This window comes from Canis lupus, chromosome 17 (assembly GCF_011100685.1).
Source record: "Canis lupus familiaris isolate Mischka breed German Shepherd chromosome 17, alternate assembly UU_Cfam_GSD_1.0, whole genome shotgun sequence".
Lineage (NCBI taxonomy): Eukaryota > Metazoa > Chordata > Mammalia > Carnivora > Canidae > Canis > Canis lupus.
The window spans coordinates 3536575-3559346 of NC_049238.1; the positions used below are offsets into that span (position 1 = coordinate 3536575).

At 44.7% G+C, this 22772-nt stretch overlaps 2 long non-coding RNA genes across 6 annotated transcripts; one reads left to right on the top strand and one right to left on the bottom strand.

The window, feature by feature from the left end:
• Positions 1-490: 490 nt before the first annotated feature.
• On the top strand, positions 491-21333 carry LOC111090466. Of its 5 annotated transcripts, XR_005371982.1 has the most exons (5): positions 491-680; positions 3269-3390; positions 17003-17330; positions 17484-17710; positions 19789-21333. It is a non-coding gene; the product is annotated as an uncharacterized LOC111090466 (long non-coding RNA). The 5 variants fall into 5 exon arrangements; XR_005371981.1 differs by lacking the exon at positions 19789-21333 and having other exon boundaries at positions 17484-18041; XR_005371983.1 differs by lacking the exons at positions 17003-17330; positions 17484-17710.
• On the bottom strand, positions 1819-15896 carry LOC111090465. Its single transcript, XR_005371986.1, has 2 exons — positions 15801-15896; positions 1819-3359 (listed from the first exon to the last, which is right to left on the bottom strand). It is a non-coding gene; the product is annotated as an uncharacterized LOC111090465 (long non-coding RNA).
• Positions 21334-22772: the final 1439 nt, after the last annotated feature.

Sequence of the window (22772 nt, forward strand, 5' to 3'; positions counted from 1 at the left end):
GCAGGTTTATGTAGAGTGAAAAGCACACATCCAAAGAATTTCGCTTTTTCCTCCTGTTCTTTGCACTATTGTCATAAGTTTTACTTCAAATACATTTATGTGTGCTACACATCCCGCAGTATATTGTGATTGGTTTTGCTTTAAACAATTATCTTTTAAAGAGATGACACAATTTTTCAAGTCTTTTATATTTTTCATGTATTTCCGGTGCTGTTAATTTCCTTTTTTTGTAGAACAAAGTTTCCTTCTGGTATCACTTTACTTTTACTAGCCTGATTTCCTTTACTATTTCTGTAGTCCCAGTATATCCATGAAGAATTTACTCCACGTTCCTGTATCCAGAAAAGGCTTTAATTTCCCTTCATTTTGCTCGGCGGAGGACTCTAGGTTAGAAAATATGTTTGTCATTACTTTAGATTGTTTTTTCTCCATTGTTTGTCTTGGTTCCATACGTTCTGAAAGAATTCTGTGGCATTCTGTGCTTCTCTAATAGGCTTTTTTCCTCTTGTGACATTTTCCTCTCTCTGTGTCCTGTCCTGGTTTTCCAATTGCACATATGTAACTGCTGGACATGGTCCTGAGTGCAGAGCTGGGGAGCAAAGGAGTATTCACAGCCAGCTCAGAATATGAGGAATGGCAAACAGCATTGGATCCTAGCAGACAGTGAATCGTCTTTGCAGGTGCTTGTTGAACAGTTATAATATGGCAGCTTCTACTCTACTGTTTATCCACCTGACTCTGATTTAGGCTCGAATTTGTGTGTCCCAGCAAGCCATCCTGTAGCTTCCTTTCTTACCATAATTCTCTGCCTCCCTTCTCTTACTAGGACAGGTGGCCCTCATTTTTAATTGCATTCAGGGTTTCCCTGTGTCTCTAAATGTATTACTCTTTATTCAGCTCTAACTCTTTATTTCTCTATCGTCCATAGCTGCTATGTCATTAAGAACAAAAACAATGACTTTTGTTTTTACCTCAAATAGCTTGCCTTTTACCCAGAGCATGTTACATTCTCAGTAAATGTTCCATGGGTGAATGAACGGTGCCTTCCACTGGGCTGTGACTCCAAAGGCAGGGTTGTATTTCCTCCAATTTTTGTTGTAACTTCATTGCCAGATATAATCATTGGCATAAAATAAGGTGTTAGTGGTTGTGTTCAGAACACTGAAGGTCTGGATGAATGGGAAAGTCAGCCACCGCTCTTGCTAATTGACTCTGATGTTGACAGAATGATAGCAGAGCCGAGGAAAAGAGGGAAGTGGGTCTCAGCGACTATTCTTGCTCTTCCTCTGTAACATTTCTAGCTGGGAATCTGATCTCTGCCACCAGTTTTCGAACTGTCCCTTTGGCTTATGGTCTTTGAGTGCAATGACAAATATACTTTACATGGTAGCCATAAAAATGGCCATGAAGGGATTGTACTTCCTTCCTGCCTTGCGTTGTATTGCTAGTCTTGTCAACATCCATTCTGTCCCCCTCCAAATAACAATTCAAAAATAATAATAATAATAATAATAATAATAATAATAATAATAATATTTATTGAGTACTAATTGTGCCAGACACCTGGCAAGGTATTTTACAAGGATCATCATGATCATTTAACAGATTAGGAAACAAGATTCAGAGAAGTGATTTGATTTGCCCAAGGAAATATATCAGCAGAAAGAAACACAGCTGAATTTGAGCCCTGGTTGGTGTGCCAGCAAAGTTCACATTTTTATCACTAGATAAATGCTATTCTGTCAAGGTTTCTTTAAAGTACAAAATATAGTTTTATAGTTACTAGCCAATGATATATTAAATGCACAAACCCTAAAGTCAGACCAGGGATAAGTTCTTTATTGCTCTAATCTTCAGTGTGTTCATCTGGAAAACTGAGATTCTGATAGCATAGACCTTTTTGGAAGACGGAATGAGATTACGTGGATGAAAGGTGTTTCTCACATTGCAAAGCACTAGATGCATGTTAGTCATTATTCAAAACATCATATAGTTTGAGAAGCACCAAGAAAAGAACTCCTCCTACCTTAAAATACACTAATGACAAAGCTATGATTTGGGGCCGGTAAATAACTCAGTAAATAACTCCTTGAAAATGTGACTACCTTATTTTAAACCCATTTACTAGGCAACTAGCCATCGTTCCTTACCTAGAATGAATTATATCCATCAGACTGACATCTTGACTGCTAGATAAGGTTAGTTTCATATAATGGTTGGGAAATTTTAAAGTGAAGAGAAAGATAGCTATGGAGCCGAGCATACTGCATCGAAAAAGTCTTGTAAGCAGAAAAGGCAGCTGAAACGACACCTAATCCTCTGGGGCCAGAAACAACGAGGCACAAAACACGTAGAAGGGAGGAAGAGGACAGGGATCAGAAGTGCAGAGAAGAGGGATAACTTCACAACTCCACTCAGGGCTTTTAGAAATATGAACTGGGGGCAGAAATCCTCGTTCAAATCCGATGATCTTGGATTTTGCCAAGCACAGAATTGTCAGAGCGATTGCCCAAAGTACAGGGGAAAAGCAGCAGTTGGTCTCATAGGCCTGAGATGTCAGGCATGGCTCCAGGCATGATGGGCTTTGTGTCACCACGGCCCTGAGCAACCTCCGTCCCCTTTGCCCGCGTGAGTCTGAGGTGGGCTTACTGAAATCCTTCAGTGAATTCTGCTTATGTGAAATGTTAGTAAGCATGGTCTTAATTCCATAGGGATCTTTTTTCCAGTGTTTTCAACTTACACATGTTGGATATAATCAGAAAAAGAAATAACTGGGTTAGAAAGAGGAAAAAAGAGGAAGTGAAAGACAAGAAAACCAACAACGAGGCAGACAGCGCTGGGCAGAGGTCTTGCAATGAGGCTTCAAGAGAGACGGGTCTGAGTCCCCCGCCTGCCCCTCAGGAGGGGGTGACACAGGCATCACTGGGGCCAAGGGCAGATCCCTGGGAGGCTACCTCTGTCCCTGTGGCCTCGCTCATTGGCCATCAGAGTTGTCAGGCGGGCCTCCAAACCACCAGCTCAACAAAAAGCCAGGCCCAGGAGAAACAAAGCAAAGGAAATACGTCTCTCAGTGTGTGTATTATCTGCAAAGAAGCAAAATGAACGGATAAACATCTGGTTGCAACAGTGGGAGAGGGAGATCTGGAGAAGATTTTTCCAGTAAAACATGTTCGTTGGTCATAAGCGTCAAGGAACTCAGTGAACTGGGCTGTGCAGCGTGCCGTGCCTTGTAGGGTCTCTTACATTCCTCCTTCCCCTGTGTCTTCAGTTTCTTGACTGCGGATGTCCCAGCCCGAGACTTTCAGAAACCCCATTCCTGCATCAGGGAAGTCTCCTGTCCTTTAATGGGGTGCTTGTATCTACACAAGAAAAGAGCCTGTCACTAGAAAGGTAACGTAAAGGGAAGCAATACATCCAACTTGTGTATATGAATGTTGTCAGTTTTACTTTCATGCATGTATTTGTTTACAGAAAATTGTGCAGAGCACTAACCCTATAAAAAGGCAGACCTATTGTCAAGAACCTTCAAGTACCCAAAGGAAGACAAAGGGAAACCCATAATATGCTCATTACTGCTTACACTTTTAACTCCAGCTAATCATATCCTCATGTTCCCTGCATGTACACATTAAAGAAAATGTCAGTAATTAGTGGAAAATTTAACATAATGAATCCATGTAAAAACAAGGTTTTAATTACAGCATTTACACAGGTTACAAATTCCAACTTGCTTTTGTATAAGAGACAATCAGATCCATACTTTATTTTTTTTAAAGCTATTTTAGGGAAGAAAAAAAATGAGGCTTTGATATTTGAGTCATGATCATACACTTGGGTTCCAGGATGGTGTTCTGGCATTTTTCAAGCAGATCTCATTCCTTGTTGGGGAGGGAGGGTTATTCTTATAGTTCATTGTGTATAACCATCATCATGGAAAAATACGCATATGACTCCATACCCGAGTACTTCTTCCTACATGATCCCAGTCCCCAAAGATCCCTTCTCAGTCTGGTCCACGACAAGCCAGGGTGGACTCTGCCCTTCCATTTCCACAGTCACTCATATTGACAGTGCTTCAAAGTTCACATTCTAGGTCATCAGTTGGTGGGTGATAGAGCTTATGTCATTCCAGAATCCTAAGAGAACCAAATCCCTAGGATAGACCCAAGAAGCCACTGGACTCACATGTAGAATGTGAGTAGATCTAAAAATGAGTCAGTTTAGCTCTGGAAAGAAAATGTCAGAATCTTTATTAAAATAGGAAAAATACGTAAGTGTTAGTGATATTGAACATGCAGAGCGACTCCACAATCCTCAGTCACTCCTTCCATCAGAGGTTTGCACACCAAATGATCGCCCTGGGCTCCCACAGAGAAATGGGCATTGCACAGGCCAGGGAGTGGACCCCACGTGGACCTCACTCATTCCTTCACAGCCAATCGTTAGGGAGCGCAGTTCATCGGGCCCCCTTAAGTGAATTTCAGGTTTAACTCATCGACTTTTAACTAAACCCACCTTACCAAACGGTTAAGCAGCTTCAAAAGTTTCCTGCAAAGAAATAGCAAATTAAGCATGATAATTAATGTAAGCTGAAGTGAATGGGAAATATCAGACCTTTACTTCTTCAATTAGTCCTACATGCTCTTCCTGCCCCCAGAATGGTTTAAAATAATGACAAGAAGCCAGACCAAAAAAACAAAAAACAAAAAACAAACAAAAAAACCTAAATTATCAGGAAAGCACCTTGAAATATAGGTTGTATCTACAGTCTTCAATATTGACCCTTGTCATAAGGGGATATTCTCACTTGAGGCTTAAAGGTGATGATCGTATTTGGAAAATGTGTAGGATCGAATTACACAGGCTTAAGAACACTTAGACATCTACTTCCAAAATTTAATTAAACCTAATGACAACATTTAAAAGTCTTTTTTGAGAGATATTAACAATAGAAGACAAAAATCTGCCTCCTATTGGTTGAAAACTTTACATAATAACTGAAAAGCTTGTTTTTCCTATTATTTTGATAAAAACAGCAGAAATAATATATGGGAGGGGTGTCTGGGTGGCTCAGTTGGTTAAGAGTCTGTTTTTGGCTCAGGCCATGACCCCGGGATCCTGGGACAGGGTAGGGTCCCTTGTCAGGCTCCCTGCTCAGCGGGCAGGAGTCTGCTTCTCCCTCTGCCCCTCCCCCTACTCATGCTCTCTCTCTCTCTCTCTCAAATAAATAAATAAAATCTTAAAAAAAAAAGGAAAAAAAGGAAATAATATATGGAAAAATATAATGAACTAAATAAATAAAACAACAATATGCTAACAAACTGAAATAGAGTTTTTTGTAGTCTCCTACTGTTACATGATCTATAGGAAATATTATGAATCACGTAAAGAAGTTAATATTAAAACAGATCACACAATGAAAAGTGTTGAAAAGTGTGAAGTGTCCTTCAGGTCTCAGCTTGTGGAAATTTCTAGACTCTGCTTCAGTAATGGATCAATACAGAAATAATTGTTTCTCATTATTACTCATTAAGTGTAAAGAGAAACACGTTAATGAGTAATAATGGAATACTTTTTAATAAAAAATAATGTGTATTGGGAGACAGAGAATGACTATGAAAATGATGTTTTTCAGACAACTGTTGGTTTTCTCTTAACAAATTAAACAAAGTTGTAAACTTAAAAATGAATACTGTGTTTTTCTCTTACAAAAAGAAGAGTGTACAAGAGTTGCTGAGTTGTTTGTGATGACACGTGGCTCACAGTGGCACATTACATAACACACATTTACACATATGCAGCACACACTCACCGCTGATCTAAACTTTGAAGTACAGTGAGTAAGAAAGTAAGTATAACTCAAAAGAACATATGCTATGAAGGGAGCATTGTGTAAAACATTTGGAAATGTTCCTCTTATCTGATTTCTTAATCTAAAAGTGATGTCAGTTTATCAGCTTCAAAAGACTTCTATCTACCTTGGAAAACGGACTTGATTGACATATTTACAACTGTAGGAAGAAAGTTCTCAATAAGGCAAAATGCCCATATTTCCAATGGACTATATGACATTTCTACCTGGATATCTAATAGGCATCTTAAATGTGCTATGCCTAAGACCAAATTCCTAATAAACTCCTGCACCCTTGTTCCACATTCCCCTCTCCCATCCTAGTTAGTGGAGATCACATTGTTTAGGCTACTCAAGCCAAAACACTTGCACAAAACCTTAAATCTTTTCCCCTCCTCCTCCCCCCATACCAAATGCATCCCACACCAAATGTATCAAGAAATCCTCTCAACCCCACCCTCAAAACATATTGGTAGTTGGACCCCCTGTCACCTTATGATGATGGCAAGGCCCCCACCTCTCTTACTCTGCTCCTTTTTCTCCTGATTGGCCTATTTCCCCTTTGTCCTCATTCTCTCTCTTTGTGTATTCTCTTCACAACATGCAAGGCATTCCTATAAAAACGTGAATCATGTGCATCACGTCCTTTCCACTCCTCTGCTCAAGGCCCTCCCATGACTCCCCATCTACACTCTATGGTCACCACTCAGTCTCCACCCTCAGGGTACCACCCCCTTGCCTCTGCGCTCCCACCCCATGCAGACACTCTATGCAATTGCTGGAGCGAAGGCTCTTTCCCTCCGTGGACGCTCTTCCCCCAGCTGCTTGGTGGCAACCTCCCTCGACTGACTTAGTTTGCTGACATCTCAATGGCATCTACCTTGACATCCTCCTTTAGAAGGATATCCCTGTCTCCATTTCCTTCTTTATTTGTTCCACACTTGCAACCTCCAAGTATCCCACATCCCCTCATCATTTATCTCCTGAATCTGTCTTCCCCCACCAGTGCATACTTCCTAGAGTCGGGGATGCTTGCCTGTTTTCTCCCTGCAGCGTCCTGGCATCTAGCCCAGGTGTGAATGGGGAGCCAGACTGGACAGTTCCACCTGCCAGAGAGAGAAGACAGACTTGAGAGGCATGATGGCCATGTAATCAACAGTACTTGGTGTTCAATTGATCTCAGAAGGGCAGAGAACACTTGATCAGGGCTCCGTGTTTTGCAGGCTGATGGGCCAGGGAGCCAGTGATGCCATTACCAGAGAGGGAATGTGCTGGAGAAGCAGGCATGCCACTGGGGAAAAGATAGGCTCCAAGTTTATATCAGTATAAACCAACGGACTGAAAGCCAACACCGTTGTGTTGAACAACTAATTCACCAAATTACAGAGAACAGTGTGAAAGTTTTAGATTTGTACTCCAGGCCTGTTTCCTTTCCTCCTACCAAACTATTACAGAAAGAAAAAAAATAAAAAGGAATGGCGTTTGAAGCTCACAAATTAGATGCATAGGATCCGACAAATTGGGGCCTAGGGTAAAAGCCGAGAAATGTGCTCTTTAATTCCTTGTAATATTCTAGTTTCTCTTACCATGTTCCAAGTCCCTCCTACTGAGGATCTAGCTTATTATTGAACTTGATACCTCAGTGCTCTCTTCTGGTCATTCATTCCTTACTCATTTCTCTGGCAAAGTATTCATCACGAGTTTGCAATATTTTATTTAGATATTTGAAAGAATCTCATAAGAATCTAATGAGATTAAAAAGTGCTTTTTGTTTGGTTGATTTTGCTTTTTTTTTCTCTCTCTTTTGTTCAGGTTTTAAAAAACGTAGCTAGACATTTGATACTTATTTTAACAGGAATGGCTATATGTTTATAACCATCACAAACAAACAAACAAACTCTGGTTCTTGTGATGTGTCACATATTCTTTAGAAAGCATGTTCCTTACAGGCAACAGACATTTAACCAATCAGATAAGGGCTGCTTCGTGGCTCATATTCGTGGAATACATCCTGAAGTTAATGTTTTCTCCCTGAGACTGATGGATTTAGCTTCTTAGAAATTCTTCTGTAATATTTGTTTTGTTTGCAAAATGGAAAGACCCTGAATTATATATAAACGCCACCAGGAACTTGGTCTAACAACCAGATTCTCTTTTCTTCCCTTTATTGTTGTTCTAACTGCATAGAAACTTAATTTTAACAGATGCTTTTCAGATGGGCCAATTTCAAATGGGCCTTTGACCACCACTCCCTGGGTGATGGGATGGACTCAGAAGGCATCTGTGCATTGGAGGAGACTGAGGCAAGCGCCCACACTCTCTCTGCAGGCTGATGGCTGTGCAACCAGGAGAGTGGTAGTATGACTTGAGTCCAGGGGTCCATTCCTTCCTGACCTGGACATCACTTACCTTTTTGATGGTACATCTGTGAGCTTCTGTCTCCTAGTCTTGTGAGAGGGAAGCATGTGAACACAGTGCTTGCAGCCCACCGCAGGGAAAGGCAGATAAGAAAACATAGTCTTTGGAAACTCTCAGGCCTGTGAGAAGGGCTAACACTCACTGCATATAACCTGGCACACATATTCCAGAGGTGGAGATGTGCAAACCCTTCCAGTCCACTCCCCTGCTAAGACCTCTCCAGAAACCCCTGGCAGCCCAGCAACCGCAGGAAAGACCCTGCAGCCTGCAGACCCTGTTCTAGCAACTGCTCTCTGTCCTGACCCGCCAGGGTCTCTCTCTCATGATTTAGTCGATACTGTGGTTATCACACCTGCTGCTTCTTAAAGGTTCCATCACGGAAGGAGACCGGCTTGCCGGCCTTATTCATACACTATGATATCCCACTTAGATTTAACAAATTCTCTTTCATAAATTTATATATATATATTTCACATATTTATATAAATAAATTTCATCTACATAAATTTCATATATTTATATATATATATACTTGCTTAAATCACATAGATAGTAAATAGTTTAGGACAAGCTAAAACAGATAGATATAATGAATGCATTTGAAATTTTGAACTTTGCTTTACAATTTATAAAGGAATATCAAATAAAATGCTCTATTTGCTTCTCCCTCAAATCCTATTAAGAGGACACGTTTTCCCTTCCTGTTTTTCAGTGAGGAAAATCAGTTCTAAAATGTGCAGTCACTTGCCCAGTGTCCCGCCCTTAGAAATGGAAAAGTCTGGGGCATCAGGACACAGGCATCTGTGCCCAGGTCTGTGTCATCACGTGACCTAGTCAAGGTAACTGCAGGAACCAAAGGAAGCCTGCTGCCTCAAGGGGCAGCTAAGACCCTCCTGGGGTCTTCTCCCAGAAGAACAAAGCCTGCAAGCTAGATCCTAAATGCATAAGCATTGGTATCAGTGACTCACAGTTCAAAGAATAAAACAAAATCTCTTCAACAGAATCATGCCAACATCACTCAAAAGAATTTTTGGAGAAACACAAGGTGTGTATTGAAATCAGAGGCTAAGCAATGAAATGAAAGGTGGCTTTGGGTGCCTGAGCCTTCTCTTTGCAAATAATTGTTTTTGTATAAAATAGTAACAAACCCAGCCAATGGCATTCTATTGAGCTGCTTCAGAGAGACTCCTATAAAGTTTAATTTTCCTGGAATCCATGAAAGAGAAACATAAAAATGGGATTTTACTCCCCTTGTTCATTCTGTCCCTTACTGGTTCTTAGAACATATTTATTCACGTATGGAAATGGTTTACAAACGCATGTGTGGTCTATCTTCTCTGACACTCCCCCAACTGCTTCGAGAGACCCAGTCAAGTACAATTTGCTCTAAGCTATGAATGAGAAGACTAACATGCAGAGGGATCGGGTTCATATCCAATCAACTGGCTGTGGAATAATGGAGCATCCACTTAGAGCCCAGCTTCCACTGAACTAGAGCGCCTGAAGTAAGCCACAGCGCTTTATAAACACAGTTAGGGCGCATCAAAGATTCAAACTGTTCATTTAAAGCACCCTGATTTGTTAACCTCATTAGTGATCACGGGCCTATTGGAGGATCGGGGTCTATTGGAGGACCGGGGGTGATTGCAAGGTCCTAATCACACTGGAGGATATTCAGTTTCCTGAATATCCTGAATAAATATTCAAATTTATGCATTTAATCTCTTTTAACTTTGGATAGTTTTATTAAAAAATAAATATTTTTGGAATAGATTTGAGCCTTAGACTAAAGAGAAATCAGTCATGTCCAGATCCTTCGGGTAATTAGGAGGGGGCAGAAAGTGAATAATTGTACTTTCCAATAAAAAGTAAGTCAATCACGCTGACACTGCTGAAAACAACTGAGAAATTCTGGATAAGACAGGAAAAAAAAAAATATATATATATATATAGTAACTGCATCAGAAGCTTACAACATAGTAAGGGATTTCCAGACCAAAATCTAAGTGAAATCAGGATCCTAACAAAGCAAGCAGAATGCTAAGGCTCCTTTGCCCTTAGAGAATTTGTCAAGGCTGAGAATGTGAACTGCACTTTTTAAGGTTTTGTGAAGTAACAGAAGAAGGAGCTAAAGCTCAGGACCCAACCAACATGTGTACACTAGTATAAGACCTCCCCCCCTGTGAAACGCAACCCTGGGGGAGCTGTAACTCCAGGGTAAGGACGTACTAAAAGTTGATCCCCACTCCCCACACCTCCACATGTCAACAGGAGATTTCACGGGGCCCAGCAGGGCCTGCAGGAAACGAGGCTCTTGCATAAACTCACAACCTGAAACACTCAAGCCACAAATTCAGTTTCAGACGATCGAGTCCATAGTGCCTGAAAAAAAAAAAAAAAAAAAAGAAAAGAAAAGAAAAAAGAAAAAAAAAATCCCAGCTCCTCCTATTTCTGAAAGAATTCTCGCAACACTATTCCAAGGAAAATAACCATTCGCGGTAAAAACAATCGGCCAAATTGAGAAAGAAAGCATCATTAAAGAATGCCAGCAGAAACAACAGAGAACAGTTCTACGAAGGCTCCAGATGTAAGAGTAATCAGGAAAAGGTTTGTAAAACAACCCGTCTCACAGCGCACGATTGTAACAGGCTTGGAAATACGTCGGGAGAGAGCATGTGTGAAAAAAGGAAGAGTGTGTGTGAAAAAGGAAACAATGAAACGCCTCATACTGAACGACACCAGTAACCGATGTAAAATTCACGGCTCTTGAACTTGGCCCTGAAACAGCTCGAGTCCGGGGTGGTGGCCAGGAAGTTGGCCGAAGAAGTGACGCGGCAGGCATCACAGGTGCGCAAAGACGTGGAGATCAGTAAGGAACTTAGCAACTCGGACAACACGGGGGAAGCGTCCACATGCACCCCCCTGGGTCCCCGCAGGGGAGGAGAAAGAGCATGGAGCAAGGGTGACCCTGCTGGGAAATAGGCTAAGGTTGTGGCTGAGGATGTCCCCAGCCAGCACACAAGGAGCTCTCCAAATGTGTAGCAGGACCCACAAAAAAAAAAAAAAAAAAAAAAAAAACGCAGTACTTGAACATGGCATCGCGTACTGTAAAAATCGGAGACGGGACATCTAAACACACCACGTGCACACACACGCACACCCAGGACCCTGAGCAAAACAGCTTTCCTTCAAGAGTGATGCTGACCACTGACTTGTCAGCAGTAGCACTAGAGGACGGACACCAGTGGAATCTCAGCTCCCAGGTGCTAAAGTAAAATAAATACCTTCCTAGAACCTCCAAGGAAATGCCTCCCAAGAACAGAGCCAGACAAAGACGTTTTTAGACAAACCAAACGAAGAGAGTGTATCAAGAGCGGATTCTCATTAACGGATACAATTAAGGCAGTGGAAGGCGAAGATTAAGAAAATGGTAAATAAAAAAAATTAAAAAGAAGAAGAAAGCAGTAAATATGTAGACATAAGAGAAATAATCCGAAAGGTGAAGAGAAAGAAGCCAAGTGCCAAATACATGAGTAGCGTAGGAATTGGAAGAAGGTAGAAACGGAGTTAGAATCTTCAAAGGTACTGATTTTCCAGGAGATGGATAAAATTTCGAATGAAATGTATACTTTGAAAAGCTAAATATGTATTTATTGATTTTCAAAGGACCTACCAAAAAAAAAAAAAAAAAAAGAATAGCCACAAAGTGTTTAGATAGTAGGGATTCAGAAAAGATTGCAATGAGAAGATAACCTCTCTCTCCAAAAAAAGCCACATTCAAGTCATACCTATTTTCATTGTTTCTAAACCCATGTACTTTCTAGAAAATGTATCTTTACTCTTTGCAACAAGGCTCATGGAATTCTGAGATTCTGATGTGTGGGGTAACTTGTTTAATACGTTAAATCCATTATTTGCGTGTTCTGTTCTGTTTTGTGTTTTATCATGCAGCCATCCTCATCACCATCTGGGAAACCCCATGCTCTGCTTCCTACGCTTGACGCTGGGGTCCTGACTCGGTGGGTGGGGTGGAACCATAGGGGAAATCAGCCTCAACAGGGGATGGTGGTTTCACTGCCAGCGGGTCAGAAGAGGGCCACCCTGCACCCTGAGGCCAGGTCAGCGCCCGCTGAGCAGCACCAGGCCTACCCGGCGGCGCCTCACACCCCAGGACGCTCGGGCCAGCCACCTGCTGTCCTGGAGGAGTCGGCTCGGCTCCAGCTGCCTCGATCTCCGGTCCAGTCGCCAGAAGGTGAAGTTGGCGCGACCAGTGAAGTTCCGAGGAGAGCCGCCCCGTGGGCCTGCCTTAGCGCGCAGCGACGGCGCTCACCCGTCCCCAATGGCCCTGCCCGGGAGCTCCTGTGCCAGCGTCCTTCCCAGCAGCGGCCCTCGGCGGCTCACCCCGGGCGCCCGGCCGTCCGCACCGGTACTGGGCCCGCCTGTCTCGGAGCCGGCGGTGGCCTCTCTCCCTCCCTTGGTGACTTCACACAGACCGCAGGCTCCCGACTCACGCCCCACGGCGGCCTCCTTCGTCCTCCAAGGGCTCTTCGCAGACCCCGAGGCCCGGGCTTTCTGACCCCGCGCCCGGCCGGTGGCTGACGGCTCCAGGCCAGCCCGCGAACCTTGGGTGGAGATGGGACCCGCGAGGGACAAACGTCCATTGCCTCTCAGACTGAAGACAAGACGCAGGCAGAGCCCCGCTGGCTGGAAGAAGCTGAGCACCCCGTGGCCGGGCCGCGAGCCCTGGACGGCCCCGCTCAGCGCCAGGCCAAAGCAGGACCGACGTGCGGGCCCCGCCGCTTTCTCCAGCACGTGCAGGCCCGGAGACGCGCTCCAGGGCTCTTCTAGGGGAGGCAAAGGCCTGCCCCGCGGCCGTCAGGGGGGGGCCCCTGCGTGTGGACACGGCCTGAAGGCGATGCCCCCTCCCACCCCGAGACGCATAGCTCGGGAGGGCCGGGCCCCATCCAACACATACACTAAATACTTTAATGTATTTTTTCTTTAGCAAGTGGATAAAAAAGTCTCCCTCAAGGCTCTAAGCTCCCTTTCCAGCTCCCTAGAAATGTCCCCCTCGGAGCAGGAAGGAGGCATCTGCGCTTGGGTAGGAGCCGCCCGCCCCGTCTGGTGGGCTCGGGGCAGCCCAGGCCGGAGCACCGCCTCGTTCACCTCTGGACGGAGGACCTACGGAGCCGCCTGTGGGAAGGCGCCCGTGGGGCCCTGGGGGGCTCGGGGAGGCACCTCCTTCCTGCCCGGCCCGGGGCTGCCCGCCCTGCATGCCACAGGCCCCAGGCTGGCCCCTCGGGGCTTCCCCCAGGCAGCGCCCAGGCCCGCAGGCCCCCCTGACCTTCACACAACCACGGAAGTAGGGGGTCAGGGCATCTTAATGCCGCCCCGGGGACGGTCACCTAACAGCTGGGCTGCAGGACACGGGCTCCCTGGCCAGCTGTGGAAGCCTTGCTTCATCAAAGACTTGGGGCCCCAAGGCGAGGGGCCTTCCTCCTTCCTGCCGGGGTCTGCCTCTCCCCACCCCATTCCATCCTGCTCTTGAGCCCCCAACCCCAGGCCTTGTGGGCTGCTGCCTGCACCTGGGCCCCCTGAGCCCCTCAGGCCTGCACACAACCCCCCGACCTGGAGCCTCCTCCTCACTCAGCTCCCCCACCCCTCGCCCCCCCTCTTTGCTGACACTGCCCATCTTTCAAGAATGTCCTTGGCTGGGAAATCTTCCCATATCTCTCTGCCCACACCCACCGCAGGCCCCCACGTCATCTTAGGCATCCTGGGCCTCGCCCTGGCCTCCTGACATGGGGTTCCCGAAGCCCGGGACCCCAGGGTCCATGTGTTGTTCATTCCTAGAGCTTCACGCTGCTTCTGGGCCACAGGGAAATTCAGCCTCGAACACCGAGTCTGTCAGCAAATGAGCTGGAGTCCAGAGCTCTCCGCGGGTTCCCACGTGTTCACACCTGCATCCGCTGCCCCTGACCACCGACCTGCACGGTAGAGGGTGGTGGGAGAACTGCTGAGCCCCGGCCACGAGCAGCTCTCTGTAAAATCGGTGACGTGTTCTGAAGGAACCACAGTGTTTCCAGAGCCCGTGGCCCAAGTGTTTGGGGTGCTCAGAAGTTAGGGACAGCCCGTGAGGAACCGCAGCAGGTGGAACCGCCAGCTGCTCCACACCTGCCCGCTGGAATACTATGCACATATAAACATGACCTTGTGGCCCAGGAATAACACGCAGGGCACCCTGGCTATGCTCTGTGGCTCTAATTTTCTTTGGTTTTTAAGGATTTGTATGCACCCCCCCCAAAAAAAAAGAAAAGATCCAGGAAAGCCAGAATGTGAACGGTGCGACACTGGGGGATTTTTATTATTGTACTTCTGTGTTTAGTTTTTAATCTAAATGTTGATGTTTTTCTGTCTGAATTCCACCGCTTGTTTAATCAGAAAAAAATAAACATCTATATTTAAAAAATACATATATTTTTCAAATAATAAACTTATATATTTTGAAATGAGCATCATAGAAGGAAAAACTAAAATATCAATTAAGCATTATTACCATGACCATGGACCTTTCTACCCACAACTGTTGTTTCTAAATATCATGAAGGAATTTAGACCCCGGAGCTATTTCTGGTCAGGGCACCGCTGGGCTATATCTACTCCCCGTGGGAGGATGGGTGTGAGCTCCGTGGTATTTAGGAACCCAGAAATCATTCACTTGTAACCTCCTCACCAGCACAGAGGCCACATTGCGTTGCAATAGGAATTTCAAATATGAGTACTTTTTTATTGCTGGCGTATTGGGTTTCAGAAATGCCCAAGCGCCACCCCACATGTAATCAAGGAGCCTCTTCCAAGACATCTTAACCTCAAAGAGTCAGGAGCTGAGGGTCACACGAAGAAGAGGGACCGTCGTATCTCCGGAAACAGGCTTAGAACACCGTCCGCATAAACTCAAAGACAAAATTCAAAACTAAGCTCTGTTCACAGTGAAACCGGTAACCGGTGTCCACAGGCGGAACCTGTCAGGGCGCTCAGGAGACGCGTGGAGAAACCCCGGCTTTGTGCAGCCCCCCAGCGCGGCTCCCTGGCCTGGACACCAGCTTTATGAGCCCAACATCCACTTCCCTAATTCACCGATGAGGAATCTAAGCCCCCGAGTGAGTCCAAGATCACATGAAGGTGGAATCGGGATTATGTCTCTCCAATTCCAAAACCACATGCGTGCTAAAAATAAAAAAAAAAAAAAATAGGGCGTTTATAAGAAAAATTAAATATCCTTAAGCATGAAATATTACCAGCCATAATTACAGGCTTCCTTTGCTCCACGAAGCCATCTCTCGTCCATATGCCAAATCCCAGCCATTGGAGGAAACCTTTTCAAACCAGGTTAGGCTACAGGAAGATTTTTGTGGACATGTGACAGAGTCCCTCTGTCCTCCCGAGCAGATTCCAGCGCGGGGAGCTGCGGTTCTCTAACCTGGGCTGCTCTGCAGAGCCCCCCCACCTGCTCCCTCAGGCCTTTTATTACCTCCAGCCCCGAGTCCCGGTCCAGCACACAGGGCTTCTCTTCTCTGCCGGCCTCCCTGGGCCCTGCACCTGGCAGACTGAATCACTCCTTTCTGCCCTTCCTCCCCCTGAAGCCTCCGTGTGGCCACGCCTTACTACAATCCTGGATATTTATAGCACCATTTCCCGGCGGTCGCTCATGTGGCATCATTAAATATGTCAAATAAATTGAAAAAAAAAAAAAGATAAAACTAAAGTCACAATAGCCTCTAAGCACCCCTAAAACTATCATGAAATCAATGCATCCAACCTCATCTTTTGTTCTTTGGGAAAATGGCCCAAACCCTCCTGCCCATCTCACCAACTGCCCACCTCCCGTATATAACGCCCCTACCCTGGGCAGCAGGAACTAGCCCGTAGCTACATGGATCAGGAACCATTTCTTCCTCAGAAAAAAAAATAACACAAAAATCTTCCAGGTGACCATCTTCCAGGTGGCCATATATTTATATAATTATATGAATTTATATAAATTCATATAAATATATGAAAAATGTATATAAATATAAATAGTTGGGCAGCCCAGGTGGCTCAGTGGTTGAGCCCCTGCCTTCAGCCCAGGGCATGATCCTGGAGACCTGGGATTGCATCCTACATCGGGCTCCCTGCATGGAGCCTGCTTCTCCCACTGCCTGGGTCTCTGCCTCTCTCTCTCAATCTGTGTCTCTCATGAATAAAAAAATAATATAAATAAATAAATAAATAAATAAATAAATAAATAAATAAAGCTATATTTGCTGTAATCTGGGGAAGATCTGAGAAGATGTCATCCTTCTATACCCACAACCCCCTCCAGATGCTCTCCGGCCCCATCTTCCTGGAACAGAGACATGTCTTGCATGCGAGCAGCTGTCCCAGGGAGAAGGTCTATAGTAGAGGACACAGCAGCAGAGCAAAAGCCCGGGATATTCAGGAAAAGGGGGAGAAGGATCCAGCTGTCCTGACTTCGAGGCAGCCACATTAACCCTTCAGGGGCCCCCAAAAGTTCCTAATACATAAGGACCTTCCCTCACCCCTTCTTATTTTCGTTTCGCAAGGAAACATGCAACCGGTAGGCTGCTGGGATTAAAACCGGGCAGTTTATCCTAACTTGCTTTTCCAGGGCAGAGGAAAGGCTTCCAAGCCAGCACTTCTATAACCACAAAACGTCTTTCCGCCTTACAGTCCGCCGGCCGGCTCTGGTTGTGAGCACGGCTTAGAAGCTACTCCCGTTCCTCGTAAGCGTCCGACTCCTGATTTCATTACCGACCACCGACGGACCCTGTCGCTTGTTTGCCACAAAACAAAAACAGGTGTTTTTTGCACCCGAAACAACACCTTCCTTGATGAATATGCTCCGCAATGTAAAGCACCAAGTACGCTGAGGGCTCCTGATATCGCGGGCCGGGCAGGCTCTCCTCGCTGTGATGAGTCAGGCCAAGGACGTACCGTGATGAGAGTCAGGCCAAGGATGTACGGCGGAGGCTTCCTGAAGATTTAAAAAAAAAATCATGTAAATACCCAGTTGTCTGCCTCCCCCCTTCCCCACCCCCCCCTCTGTACAGCACCCCCCACTTTCTCAGGGCCTGGTGTTCAGAACCTCATTGCCTTTCCTCCTTCCTTCTCTGCACCTCCCTGTCCCCCACCTCTCTTGTCTTACCCGCAGGGCCTTCATCACCTCCTGCCTGGAAGGGCTTGGTGGCCTCCCACCGCTTTAAGCACCTCGTTCCGTCCTGCTTCACCCACTCGGGTTACGGCTTCCACTGCATCATGTGGCTCTCCGAAAGCCTCCCCAGCCGGAAGAATCGAATCCCGTCCCCTGCGGAGACCGTGCAGCTGGCCATGGGTCAGGGGTACCTGTCACCGTGGAGAACCAGCAAGAGAATGACAGAGGTGGGGAACTTCACGCCTGGGGAGAGGCTGCGGGGGAGCTTACACTTCACGGAGACGTGGGGGTCATGCCAGCCTATGTCCACACACGGACGTGCAGATGCACAATCGGGCAGCTTTTCCCTCTGGGCACCCAAATGACGCAGTGCCTGTGTGCTGTCAGACCTCAGCAATGCCCCTCGGTGGGCGAGACCCAGAGATGCCAGTGAGGGGAGTTTCTATAGGAGTCGGCGTCTGGGCTTCTGTGAGGCACTGCTACGTAACCATTCGTGCATTTCTTCCGTCGCCAATTGTACGTCGATTAATTCTCCTGCTATTGTTTCACTTAGTAGCACATACCTATCCAAATACATTGTTTTGCTATTTTTTCGCCTTTTTCTGTGTTTAAATGATCATTTTTATTGCTGTAACTATTATGTTGTGTAATTTTTTATGTCATTATATGTTTATATTTCAGCGTTCAGAATTGTCTAACATACGATTATTTGATTCTGCTCTTTTATTGTCATTATATTTTATTATTCTATACCAATTTATTGCTATTTCTCTCTGATATATTATTAGCTAATTTCATCTATTTATTTCATGACATTTGAATAGATAAGAAGTACTTGTGTCACAAAATAACATATAATAAATGTAAACCTGGCTTTTATCTCTGTACCCTATCACCCAGGTTGTCAGATTCACGCATATCTTTCCACAGATATTTTATGCACGTAGAAACACACACACACATACATAGTCAAAAGTACAAATTGCAGATTATAGAATTATATAGAAGTGCTGTAAAATCATAGTATTTTGTCTTATATACACTGTTCTACATATTGATTTCTCTTCTAACAAAATATTTTTGCAAACTTCCAGAACAGTACATTTATGGTATTTTACACTATTTTTTAAAATAGACTTTATTTTTGGAGCCATTTTAAGTTTATAAAAAGAATTTCACGGAAAGTTCTTGTATCTTTTTTCTTCTGCACAGTTTCTCGTATTACTAACATTTTGCGTTAGTGTGGTATATTTGTTATGATCAATGAACCAATGTTAATACATTATTATTAATTAAAGTTCACAGTTAGCATTAGGAGTCAGTTCTGGTGTCGTCCATTCTGTGGGTTTGGACAAATGCGTAAAGGCCCGTGCCCAGCTCTACGGGGTCCTACAGAACAGTCTCGTGACCCTAAACTGTTCATTCCTCCGGCCCTCCTAAACCCCGGCAACCACTGCCCTTTCCACAAGGTCGTTTAGTTGGAATTACCCGGTATGTAGCTTTTCCAGATTGGCTTTCACTTGGTTATATGCCTTTACATTTCTGCTGTGTTTTCTTCCAGGCTCAACGTTTGGTTGCTTTTTATCAGGGAAAAATAGTTCACTCTGTGGGTGTGCCACAGCCTATTTGTCCATTGCCTTGCTGAACACCATCTTAGTGACTTCCAAGTCTTGACAGTTATGAATAAAGCTTCTATAAACAATTGTGTGCTGGCTTTTGTGTGGCCATAAGGATTCAACCCATTTGGGTCAATATCTAAGGATGAAGAGGTGGATCACTGAAGACTTTTAGGGTAGTGAAACTTCTGACATGACATGTTGTCAAAACCCATAGGATGGGAACGCCTGGGTGGCTCAGGGGTCTAGGGCCTGCCTTCCACTCAGGGATCGAGTCTTGCATTGGGCTCCTTGCATGGAGCCTGCTTCTCCCTCTGCCTATGTCTTTGCCTCTCTCTGTGTGTCTCTCGTGAATAAATAAATAAATAAATAAATAAATAAATAAATATATTTTTTAAAAACCCCATAGGATGTACAACAGAAAGAATGAATCTTAATGTAGCCCATGGTCTGTGGTTAATGCTAATGTATGGTTATCAGCTTCTCAGTCATGAGGAATGTCCACACTAATGCAAGATGCAAATAGTAGAGAAACTATGTCTTGAAGACAGAGGCTGGGAACTCTCTGTACTACTTGCTTGATTTTTCTATGAACTTTAAGCTGCTCTAAAAAATAAATGCCATTAATTTGAAAAGGGATATTTGGAGTTATTATTCCAAGAGACTCAAATATCTACCTTTTTTTTCAGCTAGATGCCAGGAATACTCTCTTCCTTATCGTGAATGATTCCCAGGCTTTCCACCTGCCAGGACATTTGGGACCAGGTGAAACTGTGGAAAGGTGCTCTGAGGAATTCCCTTCCTTTTAAAAACCTCAAGATCCTGCTTAGTTCACTACAATTTGGTCTCACTGCCAATAATGAAATTATGCAACAATTGTAGAAAATCTTCCCCGGGACGAAGACTCTGCATTGTGATTTATTTGTGTTTTCTCTAATCTTTACCACAAACACATCGCATTAGTAACCTTACTCCCAACATGTAGAGCTGAGCGGAGGCCACGGGGACAATGTTGGGTTTATACCGCTAACAGAGGCTAAGAGAGGACGGCCCCAGAAATCAAGCTCAACTCTTCCTGTTGACAAAACCCAGACTCTTCCCAGTATCTTTCACAAAACCCTAAAGGCTGGAAGCCTTTCCATGTTGATATTCCTCATTATATGCTTTTATTCCCAGCTAAGTAGCCATTAAGTCAATAAATATGAAAAAAAAAAAAAAAAGCCCATGATGTAGCACATTTTAGTCATAAGGCCGCGGAAACTAGAGATAAAACCTCTCACTTCATACTCATGGAAAAATAAGTTCAGTGGATCGTCCAACATCCTAGAGGAGTCCAGGGGCAGGGGCAGGACTGGAACCCCATTTTCTTGACACCAAATCCATTGTTTTCTCCCTCCGAGTAACAGGGCCCCCAGAGACGCGTCTTCTTTCTTCTTTACCGTCGGCTACCAGGTCAAGTTTGAACTTCCATTGGCTTCCACACTTAGAAACGATATTTCACATCCATCCACAGCCACCACCTCTCCTGAAATAAAGGGAAAAAATAAAAAGGAATTGGAGACTACTCTTCAGAGACTGTAAATTTCCATGGAAGCATTAACACAATCTATTAGGTCACATTATCCTCAATTGTGCAGAGGGAGGAAGCCTACTCCACAACGTGATTTCACGGCGTTTTGATGTGCGATTTGCCCGACACGATGATGAACGCGAGGACTGAGTGATGGGGGGCATGCGAAGCCTACAGCTCTCCTGCGAGGTTTACTTCCCAGGCTTAAATGAGCTCAGCGCTCACGAACGATTTGCCTTGACACTGGAATCCAATTGGAGTCTGGAATTACTGTAACTGTTTTCGGCTTGGGTGATTTAATCAGCAAATCTTCAATAGTGTAATATGCATGTACCGAACGGATTCCAGACTGAACAGTCTGATTTACACACGCTCCTTGCAGACAGCCATTTGTGGCAGGCGTGCTAGCATCTGTTTGCCTGCATCTTTGTGACGCAGATGCCCGTGGTAATGTGTCAGAACAACTGAAGTCTGTGCTTTATATCAGTAAGCCCAAACAAAGAGACATACGCAGGGGACAATTCAGCAGAGAGGGGTTTTTTGCCTTATGATTTTTTTTTTTCTTTTCCTAAGGACTCTCAAAATCATTCACTCACTTGCTTAACAAATAATCATGTGTGTGTACAGCGTATCAGGCATTGTCCTGGGTCCAGAGAAGCAAAAGCAGGAGGTAAGGAAACAGAGAGATAAATAAGATGTGTCTCTTAACGCATGGGATAAAACTGTCATGTTATATTAACAGTTGAACACAATATTTTTTATTAAAGGCTGCCTTAAGATATTAGGACTCCCAAACATTGTTGGAATGTAGGTTTCTCACGGCTGTGTGGTGGGATAGGCACTAACCTAGTCACTGAATTTCATTTTTCTCCATATTTTACACTTTCTTCACCCACCCCCACCTCTCACTTCCTACAGATGGAATGCCCTGAGCTCTTGGCCTCCTAAAAGAGAGGTATCAGGGTCAGGATGAGGAACCAACCTGTCCGGCTCCTCCTGGCATGGAGATCTAAAACCCTAAACCCTCAGGACAACACAAGAGGTTCCAGACAAAATGTTTAAGGAAATGGAGGCATAAGGAGAGCTTCTGTGGGCCTCAGGACCATCCCCATACCCGCATCGTCATGAAGACTCTCCAAACTTCCAGACAGGAAAGAAAAAGGGTGGAGGTGGCACTGTGGGTGGCAGAGGTCCTGCTCCCTGATTCCCAGCAGGAACCCCAACAAGGCAGCAACCCCAAGACAGGTGATAATTCACATGTGGATCTGGGAAGAGAGGGCTGGCAAGATGCTGGTCAGTCAGGGAGACACACAGAGGTGGGAAGACCCCATCCTCAGGGCATCCCTAACTATCAGAGACCTGTACCAGCCTCATTGATGGGAGACTGCAAACAAAAATTATTACATTACAGAAAAACAACAAGAAAACTGTTCTTTCTTGCAACCTCTGAGTTCTGGGCTGAGATATATAGCTTTTACGCCTGATTGGTAAATGCTAAGAAATTCAAAACCTATAAAGTTCTAAGTCCCTTCTCCATCACAAAACTTTAAAAATGGCATCCAAAATTCCTATAAACACTCCCATAAAAGATGCTACGTGTCCTATCTGTCCCTTTAAGCAGCTATCAAAAAAGCAAAGAAACAACAGAAGCATCTTTGAATAGAATTACAGTCTTTGAAGGGGACGTCATCCTGAAAACCATTTTGTAGGCACAGCTGATGTGAATGAAGGTCATATTATGTGTATATATAAAATTTATTTTCAGGAATCGGCTAGGACGTTTGTGAAGGGCTGGCAAGTCTGAAATCTGCAGGGCAGGTAGTAGGCAGGAAGAGCTGACCCTGTGGCTCCAGTCCAAGGGCCTTCTGGAGGCTGAATTCCCTCTTTCTCAGGGGACTTCCCTGTTATTTTTCTCTCAAGGCTTTCACCTGATTGGATGAGGCCCACCACAACAGGGAGGATGATCTTGCTTTACTCAAGATTCTGATTATAGATGTTCGTCTCATCTAGAGTAGACCCTCCAAGTAGCATCTACACTGGTTTTTAGTTCCACATCCAGTCACCACAGTCCAACCAAGCTGACACGTAGAATACATTGTCCCA